This window comes from Physella acuta, unplaced genomic scaffold (genome assembly GCF_028476545.2).
Source record: "Physella acuta isolate Inbredline_101_S28 unplaced genomic scaffold, ASM2847654v3 ptg001528l, whole genome shotgun sequence".
Taxonomy (NCBI): Eukaryota; Metazoa; Mollusca; class Gastropoda; family Physidae; genus Physella; species Physella acuta.
The window spans coordinates 292,976-305,953 of NW_026733043.1; the positions used below are offsets into that span (position 1 = coordinate 292,976).

A 12,978-nucleotide genomic window follows, 5' to 3' on the forward strand; every position below is an offset into this window, starting at 1 on the left:
ATACCTACGCCTATGTGGTGCTAAATATTCTTTTTTCTGTCGTTACTCTAGCCACTATTGTAATGTGTTCGATCATTATTATTATAAAACTTAAGGAATCGGGAAATAAAATCCTAGCGAATAGTAAAAAAACAAACAAAAAGCAGAATGAAGTCAAAGTCTTCAAAACACTTCTTGTGGTGTGTGTAGTGACAGCCATCGTGTGGATACCCACATGTGTAATAGATTTCTATATCACGTACAACAGTGTGTCTGTCGAGAATATTGTTTTACTCCGTTCCTTCTCGGCTGTTCTGGGTATGGTTAGCTGTAGCGTCAACTTCGTCATCTATCTAAGCACAAGTTCCAGGTTCTATACAACATACGTGAAACTCTACTGTCGATGTAGTTAAGTAAATACAATATTATCTGTGTGTCTTTATGAAAGTTTGTTGTACAGTTTAGATCAGGGGTCTCCAAACTTCGGCCCGCGGGCCAAATGCGGCCCGCGAAGTCCTCTCATCCGGCCCGAGGACATCTTTTTGTCCAAGGAAACATCGTTTGTTGGTGATGGCTGAGGAACTTTGCCCAGCAAAAAATCAAAGACATGCCTGGAACTAACTGGCCCCCGAGGTGAAATTTGATAGTTAATGCGGCCCTCGGACTGAAACGTTTGGAGACCCCTGGTTTAGATGATAGAAGTTGTGAACTTCCATAAAAATGCGTTTCAAGATGCTAAAAATATTTGCGTTAAATCGGTCTAGTGTCTTGTGATGTCTAAAATTGAGCTATGAGCCAACCTAAAAAAATCAGATAACCGTCGACTGCCTACTGATCGATATAAATATTGTTAGTGTTATCTCCCCTTTTATTATTAAACGTAACAATTTTAAATGCTTATAGTAAATTAAATTGTCCATCTGATTTTGCTAGAAATGTGATATTCCCTGCACTGTCATTTAAATGCTAACACTGTGACAAATTTCAGCTCAATCGGACTATGGGGAAAGGGTTAAATAAAATATACCAATATTTGTGGAGCTACAGAAAAACAAATATGAGTAAGTTAAATAAATATAAGCTTTTGATTAAAAATTAATAAATACTAGTTAAGGGAAGTAACTAAATTTTTGGGATTTATGAAGTAGTTGTCATTGTCATCTCCCATTGAGGTTGACAAATAAAATGTTGAGTTAAAATTTGTAACACAAATGTGACGATCGATTCATGTTATTTAAAAAAAAAACAACATATAAACATGTGTAAGAAATAAAAGTGTGCTTATTAAAGCCTTTTTTTCCCATTATCAATGACGTCATTATTATTTTTCATCCTTTCAACATTTGACTATCAATTATATTTTTATCTACAACTTATAACGTCATTCCTTTCTGTGTCTTTATTATGACTTTCAACTTTGTAAGTTTCGTTTATTGTGACTTATACGATTAGTTCTTCTTAGTTTCTTGTGACGTCATTCTCGCTGCCTGTGAAAGTTTTTGAATTTTGTGTTTTTTTTTTACTTTATGCGTGTCTTCCATTTAGATACATTTTACATACACGCATACAGAGAAACAGAACCCATTTCATATGTATATAGTAGATTACGTTTTAAAAACATCTTGTAAACTTACCGTCGACGAGTTGAGAAGTGAATTACTACATGTTTGTATAGAATTATCTTTAAGCCCAGCTTCTTTAAATAATGTCAAAGTTTTATCGTGCTAATATTGCACCACCTTATGTGAAGCTGTCAAATGGCCACTGTTGTAGCCATATATATAGCCCTATATATATATATATATATATATATATATATATATATATATATATATATATATATATATATATATATATATATATATATATATTTGTAATATATATATACTTTGTTTCTTGGGGGCGGGAGGGGGTGACACCACGAAATGCCGCACCGGGTGACACGCGACCTTGCAACGCGATAGTGATATAAACGTAGCAAAAATATACTTTTCCATTCTTGTGTTTTGAGTACATTTTATTTGACTTAATTTATATTTGAATTTATTCATGAATATTCGAATTTTATGCTCATTGCTTAGTGATCTCCTCTAAACTTCCTCTAATGTTCTTAGTTTGTAAGTACGTGTCTAACTAATGTTATCGCTGCAAATTACACGTAAACAAATTGTAAATTTAAAAAAAAAAATCATTTCAAGAATTTTCGTTACGATTATCATGTGCTTAGCTCTAGCAATTTTAAGGGGAATTTGTCCGTACTTTGTAAAATTTTGTTTTCATTTGAATTACGTCCCTTGTGAAAAGATTGTATTGTCTTGACAGGCAACGCAGTTGGGGGAGGGGAGAATCAGGTGGAGGTGGGGCAGATTAGGAGGCACAAAAATTATCATTGTTCAAATCAATAAATAACGGCACACACCCACGGGGATGACGTATGACAAGTGAGACGTGAGGAGGGGGGTTGGGGGAGGGGGTTGGGGGAGGCGGTCATGAAATGTGAAGTAACAATTATTTTTTTTTTATGAAGAATGAAGATTAAGATAAAGATTCACTGTGGATTGGGACTTTATGACGGCATTTATGGCGTGGCTGACATTGTGTGACGATTGTGTTGGGGGAGGGGGTCATGAAATGTGGCTGACATTGTGTGACGATTGTGTTGGGGGAGGGTGTGGTTCAACGGTTGTCTCTAGTATTGTTACGTTATTTATTGGTGACCCCAATACTAAATTCTGCATCTATGTCATTTATAGATGACCTTAGCACTACATCCGCCTCAATGCCATTCATACACGACTCTAGAACTAAATAATACATCAATGTCATGTATACTTACACTAATACTTAACCGTGCATCCCAGTCATTTGTACATGACCTTAGTACTACATCCTGTCTAAATGTCATTCATACGACCCTGGTATTAAATAATACTTAACCGTGCTTCAATGTCATTTATAGATGAACATAGTACTAAATCCTGCCTCAAAGTTATTTATAAATGACCCTATAACTAAATCCTGCCTCAAAGTTATTTATATATCACCTTAGTACTAAATCCTGTATCAATGTTGTTGATAGATGACCTTAGTACTCAATCGTGCCTAAATGTTATTTAGAGTCATTTATAAAGTAATATAAATTTTCCCTTTCAAACCTTACGGTCTATGGGGCAAGTAAAGTAGAGTTCGCTTGTCTCGGTGACCTCGGCATATGAAGAGATAGTGTGGTCATCATTATGCCCAGCCGCCTTTACTTTCCCTAAAATGAGTTAGGTACCCATCAGAGTTGGTTGGACTCAGGGACGGTCTACTGACTTGAACCCGGATTCGAACTCGACACTTACGGGTTAACAGTCAAGCTCTCTACCGCTAGACCACTCCGTCCCAAGTCATTTATACGTGAGTACTAAATCATCCTACCCGTAAGGGATCTTTTGTTAAATCCACTGTACAATCAATCGTGGTGTTTCTTATAATTATTTAGACTAGTTTCTATGAATATTAGTCATATTTACTCACGCAAATAAATGGTTACATCTTACCATATATTCATGCTTTAGGCGCAAAGTTAATGGATTATTAAAAAATCGCAGAGAAAGAAACATGTTTTTTGCATCCTTAGCACTAACACAACAGATGGACAATCTTAATATTTATTTACTTACATCACTGTATAAATTTGTATATCACAGCAATCGGTGCAGCTATAAATCAATTATATAAGACAGCTTGCTCTCAAAAAATTTTAACAAATTTCTTTCAACTGAATTATAACGCCTTGAAAGAGTAAAAAAAAGGTTACACGTAATTCAGGGTTTGACATCTTGACAGAGATTATATCATAGGGCAAATTAACGATTGGCCAATGACAGGTCCTGTCAGGTTAAAGATAGGATCTTGGTAGGATTGGTATAAAGCAACGTGGTGTTTGATTGGTTCGTCACTGGGTAGAGTTGAATGAAAGAGTCGTCATGGCTAATAAGCTGTTCGTTTCCCTCGTTGTTCTTATGGTCCTAATGGCCAGCGCCTCAGCTAGCTTTAAGGTGAGTACATCTTACGTTTGGTCTATAGATTTAGTACTTCTACACCCTTCGCTTACCACAAGGCATTGAGTCTCAGTGTTTAGTGAACAAGGATGGAGGGGTTTATGTAACAACATCAATTTCATTGTTGTTATTGTGGGTACGTTTAATATACTCACACGAGCAACAGTAGTTATGCAACTTTAACTTTATTTACACTTTATACAGTGAAATAATAAATCCATAGTAAATCCATAGTAGAAGATAAACAACTGGTATAAGTACAATCACGAATCAAAGTGACGTGGTGACATCCTACTTCATATTCACAGCAAGCAACCCCGTTCATCTTTTGCTCTCCCTTTTATATGGTCCATTCTCTCCCCTTATGTCAATGAGCGATCTCACCCAAAAGCATGGAAAAATACATGACGAGTCGCTCAGACAGTCCTTCCGCTAGCCAGGTACTCTACATTCATGCAACTTCATGTAAAACACAATATAATAAAGATACCTAATAATACAGTCTGTGACAGTTTAGAGCAGTGTTTCTTTCAGGCATCTAGCACAAAATCTACCCCCCCCCCTTCCGAACGAAATGGACATTTTTATAGAAAACTAGGCATACTGCCTAGCTTCGCTTAGGTTTTCAAAAAAGTAGAGAAATTGAATGATTAATTAATATGTGATTGGCTGTTAGGTTAAATGCTCAGGGCCTAAATTTATACAGTGGGGTACTTTTTTTGTACCCATAAATAGATGGAATATTCGCAAACTTATTACTCGCAAGGTTATTAGAACTGAAAGGGCTTTCAAAAAAATAAAATTATCAATCCAATATTATATTAAATTACTTTTGCAATTAATTTTACAATTTAAATACAATACAAAACTTAATTTATAACAAAATATCCATTTAAAACAATGCTATACTTTATGATTTTTGTTTTTTCTTAAAAAGAGTATACAAAATATTAAAAAATTGTTACATCAAAAAGTTAACTCCCCTGCTCATAGACCAAATGACCAAATCTCGTATAATGAGAATTTCACTCGCAGTCATTTTTAGCCCTCTTCGAGGGCTTTGATGCTGACCAACAGTTTTTCCATACGGCCCATTCATCTATAGAGGTGTATGCAAAACATTAGCCAGTTATAAAAAGAGTAAGTACCCTAAAATTTGTGTAGAAATTACCCTGTTTTCCCCAAAAAATACAAAGGTTATATAGGGAAATACAATTGGTCAGTTTTGACCCCTTTACGAAGTTTTCCCAGATATGCCGAGTTTTTTGTGACACCCCAAGGCGTTCTCCTACCACCTCACAAAATTCCAAGGGGGGTCGTCGGAGGAATTTTTTTCGTAATAGAGCTCATATAAAGAGAATTTCACTCGCGGTCACTTGTTAGCCCTCGTCGAGGGCTTTCAGTAAAACCGACAGTTTTCCCTAAAGGACAAGCCATTGACCTAAGAGTATGCAAAAAATTAGCAAGATGTAAAGAGGGTAAGTGCCCTAAAATCCGTTTTGAAATGACCCTCTGTTTTCCCCATAAAATACAAAGATTATATAGGGAAATACGACTGGTCAGTTTTGACCCATTTACCGAATTTTCCCGGACATGGCGAGTTTTTTGTGACACCCCAAGGCGTTCTTTTACCACCTCACAAAATTTCAAATGGGGTCGTCGGAGGAAATGTTTTTCGTAATAGAGCTCATATAAAGAGAATTTCACTCGCGGTCACTTTTTAGCCCTCGTCGAGGGCTTTGAGTGAAACCGACAGTTTTCCCTAAAGGTCAAGCCATTGACCTAGAAGTATGCAAAAAATTAGCCAGATATACTGAGTTTAAGTACCCTAAAATCCGCGTTGAAATGACCATCTGTTTTTCCCATAAACTACAAAGATTATATAGGGAAATATAACTGGCCAGTTTTGACCCCTTTACGAAGTTTTCCCAGATATGCCGAGTTTTTTGTGACACCCCAAGGCGTTCTCCTACCACCTCACAAAATATCAAGGGGGGTCGTCGGAGGAAGTTCTTTTTCGTAAAATAGCCCATATAAGTCGCCGGTCAGTCGAGGTCAGTTTTGACCCCCTCTCCGTAGACTTTTCGGCAAACCGTCACCGGCCTTCGTGTTCTATTGCCCCAAGGCACCATCGTGCCAAATTTGACGCGCCTGCGGCGCCGGGAAGTGCCCAATCGGGCACCTGACCACTTTGCTTTATATATATTGATATATAATTTTAACATTCTCCCCCAAACCCCCCCCCCCCCCGGGAGAATTTAGTCCACCCCCCCCCCCCCCATACAAATCAAGTGTCTGGAAGAAACACTGGTTTAGAGAACATCAGTAGCAGGGTGTTTATAGAAGAGGTTATTGATCAGGGTGTAGGTAAGTTGTGGGTGTAGAGATGACGGAGGAGGGGACGGGATTAGGGGTTGTTGTGGAGCAAGGACGAGACATCGAGGATAGAGAATAATTTGAGGGAGCAAATGATTAAATAAGGGAGTTGGGATTCAATGGTAGGGAAGAGTGGGTTAGGTGATTTTAGTAATATATTTTTTTTTAAACTACAACACAACCCTTAGAAATGTCTTTATAGAGTTTAAGAAGGATAATTTATTTTAAACTATGTGTTAGAAATAGTTAATGACACAAAGCTTTGTCCTATTGCAGCTCGCAAGCCTTCTGCTCAGTGATCTGGTTTGTATTATAATCTTCATTATAAAATGTATTATATCCTTCTGTAAATACTTTATTATATCGTTTATTATATCCTTCATTACATCCTTTATTATATCCTTCATTACATCCTTCATTATATCTTTTATTATACACACACACACACACACACACACACATATATATATATATATATATATATATATATATATATATAAATACTTCATTATTTCCATAGTTATATTGTTAACTATATCAATAATTATATCCTTCAGTACATCATTCTTTATGCCCTTGATTTTAACTTCTTCACTGTAGTCTTCATTATATTCTCCATTATATTATCCACCATAATTGACACAAGCTAAAAGATATAACTTGAAAGCTTGCTTGACTATTTTATATTGTCTTATCCCCAGGGCAAGGGCGGTGGGCACAATGCGGGGCACCAACAGGGCAACAGTGGGCACTATGCTAACAACCAGGGGCATCAATCTAACGGGGGACTACCTCTCAAATTTTTTAAACATGGTTAAAAGGTAAAAAAAAAATCCAAGCTTGATTTAACGTATCTAACATTCGTTTTATTAAATATAATTTCGATTATTTTACGCATGATTTAGATATATATTTTGTATAATTTTCAATTAATAAAATACACTATACAGTGTTACATTACCCTACTCGCTCTACTGCATAACGTGAGGCATAGTAGTTGTAAGTGTTGTAAGTGTAGGGAGAAAATTAAGATTTCCGGTTGGGGGCGGATAATGGTTGAAGTATATATATATATATATATATATATATATATATATATATATATATATATATATATATATATATATATATATATATATATATATATATACTAGCCGTCCCGGCCAGGCCTTGCTCTGGCTCCTGTTCAAAACCTTTCTGTTAAAGACTATTACCTGTGTGTTTAGTAATCATCATAAATCCGGCATTTCCCATCCAAACCACAACCAGCCAAAACCAAAACAACAAAACGCAAACATAACGCTAACACAATTACAAATACAAACGAAAACAAAAACCTAACAACAAACCCAACCACACCCACAAACACCAATACAAACACAAAGAAAAAACAAACAAACAAGTAAACGAAAACAAAAACCTAACAACAAACCCAACCACAACCACAAACACTATTACCAACACAAAGAAAAAAAACGAAAAAGCAAACAAAAAAACCAAATCCAAACGCAAAACCAACCACAAACACAAATACAAACCCAAGAAAAAAACACAAACAAAAACGAAAAAAGAAAGAACAAAAACGAACCAAATCAAAACGCAACCACTAACGCAAACCCAACCTAAACACAAAGAAAACACTAACGCGAACATAAACGCAAAGTGCTCACAGTCTAGCCCGGGTCGGAATCGCCTGTTTCAGCTTAATAAACGACTATAGTACCCCAACTTATTCATAGTCTTTTGCACTCACTTAAACGAACGCGCCTGTTTCAATTTAATGAACAATTATAATACTCCAAGCTTATCCGTAAAATACCTACAACATTTGCACTTGATCAATCCCCGCTAATTATGTAATTATTTTTTTTCCCAACACCAAAACAAAGTAATAAAAAGTAAATTATTTTCCACTAATGCAATGTTTTTATAAAGGGAAGTAATTGTGTTTTCCTAATTTATCAAAGGGAAGTAAGAGCTAAAGGACTAAATAAAGACATAATTAGAATTTTTTGTAAAAGATGATAATTTTTAAAACTTGTGTTTAACGAACATGCCGACAATTATCACTTTCAGTTTGAACAATGAAAATTATTTCCCAACACTTTCCACCGCCGACCGTAATCAATGTTTTTATAGTTAAAAAAAATAATTTTCTTGTAAAAAAACAAACAGATCTACTACAGTAGTGATGTTCTACAGTAGCTAACACACGCTGTTTCGTAAAGGAAAAAAATATACAGGCTACAGGAGTCGTAGTGTGAAAGATTGGCAAACGTTCAAATCACTTCCATGACTTATTTCCCTTTTTTTAAATAGTCAACTATGTGTGTTTTTTAGAAACTTTTAATAAATTTGCACTAAACAAATTAAAAAGCAATTACTTCTCTTAATTATTTAAATAAAATACATAATAAAGAATGACAAAGTATAAAAAGGAAATGTATTAAAAACTAATATTTTAAATACAAAAAAACGCAAAAAAATAAATTCAAAGCAGACTAATACTAATAGCACTCATATATATATATATATATATATATATATATATATATATATATATATATATATATATATATATATATATATATATATATATATGGGGCCCAACATTTTTTTTTTGCGGGGTGGCCCTTTTTTCTAGTTCCGCCACTATATATATATATATATATATATATATATATATATATATATATATATATATATATATATATATATATATATATATATATATATATATATATATATATATATATATATATATATATATATATATATATATGTGTGTGTGTAAATGTTTTTTTTTTCGTCCGTTACGGGGTTGCCTCTCCTCCCTCACTTCCACCACCACCCCACGAAGAGATGTCTGAAGAAAACGTATATTCATATACGTCATATTTAGAAAACGGCCTGTTTACTATTACATACAATTGGATAGATAGGTTGTCTTGCAGGAAGCACTGCTGTTTACTTTCTCCCAAGATAAGGACAGTAGGCCTACTGTTTATAAATGTCATGTTATTCATTTTCAGCTCCAACTTCTCCAGTCAAACAAGTGTGCGAGTTGACCTCTTCAAGACTCAAGTCTAGATTGTAGTCGTCCCTTCTGTGTTGTGGTTCATTAAAATCGCAAACACACAAAAAATGATTCTCCTTTTGTCTCTTTAACCTTTAAAAATCGACGGTCAATTGTGTGCGGGTATATGAAATGTGTGTGTGTTGGTGAGAGAGTGTTGCCTGGCAACACACCTTTAATAGTTCGTTAAAACTCCAGCACTTACGTTTAATGTAATTATCCGCGTTCATAAATTACGTAATGCTTTTTAAAGGCGATTTTAGTCTCTCGTTGTCACACAAAATGACGCAAAACTTTAACGACCCCTCTCCTTCCTCCATACACACAAGTGCACCTTACATTGCAATTTTTAAAAAAAGATTTCTTTCTAAAATATTTAAGTGAAATGGAACACATTTAACTTTATTGATCATTGTGTCTAGTCGACGGGTCCATTGTATTATAATTTACAAAAATAAAGAGATATAAAACAGCGTAAAAACTGTTTAGTTTCAAAACAAGCTTTCGATACGCATGCGTGTGGCGTAACACCTCCTTAACCCACTACACCCTACATATGTGTATAATTTAAATATACACCACATACGCGTACATGTATTTTATAAGCTTTAATTACTGCACAATTAATAGTAACGATGTTTACCTTTAGTGTGTTAATAATACAATTGGATTTAGCGTTGTTTTTTCTATAGTTTGCACTTGTACGTCATGGTGTTACCCCACACTCTTGTAATAATGGTCGATTTGTACTTAAAAGACTATTTAACTTTAATTAATCGTTAATGGAACTGGCAAAAAAGTATTTTTCTTCAGTACAGTATTCAATTTTTTGCCTTGGTTTCACCCCTCTAAATGGTGTCACTCCGTGCGGTCCGCATCCCCGCCCCGCCCTCGCTACACTGGCTCTAGCTATTGGCTTTCGGGATACCTGAAGTAAAGTGTCTACAACTTCCAGTTAATGTGTTTTTAATTCACGTTAGGGAAATTAAAGGCGGCTGGGCATAGTGGAGACAACATTATTCCCTCATATGCCGAGGTCATAAAACAGAGAACTTAATTTGCTTACATTAGTTGATATTGTTCCCATAATTCTCTTCTCTCTCTGTGTGTATTTTATCCATGTAAAGCACGAACCCTTTACGTTTCTTTCTTAATTCTTAAACTCAAGATAAAACATTTTTTAAAAAAAACGTAAAACTGTGTTAGATTTGAATTTTTTTATTTATTTTCAATTAATTTTTCCCTTGTTTACGTTTTAATAATCGTAAACACGTTCATCTTCCGATGGGCATTCAAGGTTAGGATCACAGCAAGCAGGGTACTTTTTGGTGTAGTCGAAGTTCACCTTACACTCAGGGGGATATTCGGCGACTCCGCACCTGAACAGCGGAGAAAAACAACAAGGCGATTAGTCGTACTCAGGTTATTGATGTTGGGCTATGGTAACAGGGGAGATAAACAACAAGACGTATAGTCGTACTCAGGTTATTGATGTTGGGCTATGGTACCACTTGGTAATGTCCGTGGCGTCACAAGGGCGTGTGTCACCCCGGTGTGGTAAATGAGGGTGTTACCCTACCCCGTTTCCAATGGTGTGATGGTGTCTACGAGTATATATAATTAATTAATCTTACCCTTAAAATCCCTGGCAGCAGACGACGCGCAGCCAACAAGACCGAGGCAGACGGCGAGCGTTATAATTATCTTGCTCATGTTGAGACTGGTCTGATAATGAATGACTTGTGCTTGATAGTTAGCTATCACTTTCTAAAATTAATTTGAAACATTATGCTAATCCGAACATTTCAATTAACTAAATATTGACATTGGGCATACAAAACCGGACGGATTATTTTCAAAATGTAATTGAAGTAAGGATTAACGTATGAAGGAAATGAACCATTAATAATGTATTAGTTTATTAAAGCTGTCATTTTTTATGCTGCTTTCTCAAACAGCAAACATCGATTCATATTATGAAAATCTGGTATATTTGTGTTTGTATGTGCGTATGTGAGCGTGGGTGTTTCACTTGAAATTTCTTCCACCTAATTGATATCGGATTCAACTTCTCGTGTAAAAAAATACACACACATATGGTTAAGTGTTTTACATTTGGTTAAGTGTTTTACATATGGGTAAGTGTTTTACATATAGTTAAGTGTTTTAAATTTGTTTAAGTGTTTTACATATGGCTAAGTGTTTTACATATGGGTAAGTGTTTTACACTTGGTTAAGTGTTTTACATATGGTTAAGTTTTTAACATTTATTTAAGTGTTTTACATATGGCTAAGTGTTTTACATATGGCTAAGTGTTTTACATTTGGTTAAGTGTTTAAAATATGATTAAGTGCTTTATATTTGGCTAAGGTTTTACATGTGGTTAATTGTTTTACATATGGTTAAATTTTTTACATATGGCTAAGTGTTTTAGATATGGTTAAGTGTTTTACGTATAGCTAACTGTTGTACACAGTGGTGCATTAATCACATGGTGTAGCCTAGATGTTTTTACAAAGTGTGGTTACGTTTTTTGTCATATTTAAAAATTAGCGTTTGTGTAATTTATTATCCAAACCATCCTCATTCAATGATTTAATCTCGACAACTCGTGGAATCGGGTTTCCCTCAGCAATTACTTGGGCCCCCGCATATCACAGCTGCATCGAACACGTTAATCTTACAATCACAAACATGTTGGTGTGAAAATTGTGAAATAGCGTTCTTCGTATTTCAAATGCAACATGCGTTGCCATTTAACTATTTTACAATTGTGACTCATTGGAATCGAACTTAAGTTTTCAAACGAAACCATCGAATATCTATCAGCATGTGATTAGGATCAGGCTTACGCTTGTCAGTTTAAAATTAGCATTATGTACAAATGTACCGGGTTCGATACATTGTACTTGTAGTTAGTTTGTTATTCTCTTATTCAAATTAAAAAAAAAATGTTCCATGTTTCAAGTAGGGCCTACTGCAGGCCATGTTGTAAACAGCTGTAATGTTTAAGCGTTTATATGTTGCCATAATAAATATACATTGCCATGGCCGTGAAATGTTTTCAGAGAACTATTTCAACATTCGTGATCATGTTATAGAAAAAAGTGTTCATTTGTTAAATTTTAGCCATAATGGACTATTATGATTATTGTTTTTATGATTATTGTTTACCTGTTTCTTAATTTCGGTTTTTTTTTTGGTGCTTGTTTTGATTATGTGGACTAATTGTTTGAGAATTATATAAATCATTATTATAAAGAAATTACATTTTGTTTTAAATACCCTATTGTTATCGTTTAATAATGGTTTTCTAGTATATAAATAAGCTAGTTTAAAATACAGTATGGAGTGGCGATATTTAAATATTTACCTCAATAAAGAGATTGCATGAAAGTTACATTTTTCAGATCTTAAGTTAACTTGTATGTTTGAGATCCATCTCGCTCACACCCCACATTTTTTTAATTATATCACACGTGAGCACGTTCTAAAAATAA

The 12,978-nt window shown here is 34.7% G+C and overlaps 1 long non-coding RNA gene across 1 annotated transcript; it reads left to right on the top strand.

Annotated features, from left to right (window-relative positions):
- The first annotated feature begins 3,930 nt into the window (after positions 1 to 3,930).
- LOC131928655 (uncharacterized) lies at positions 3,931 to 9,540 on the top strand. The gene is made up of 4 exons (XR_009383818.1): positions 3,931 to 4,022; positions 6,678 to 6,704; positions 7,103 to 7,222; positions 9,434 to 9,540. It is a non-coding gene; the product is annotated as an uncharacterized LOC131928655 (long non-coding RNA).
- The last annotated feature ends 3,438 nt before the right edge of the window (positions 9,541 to 12,978 follow it).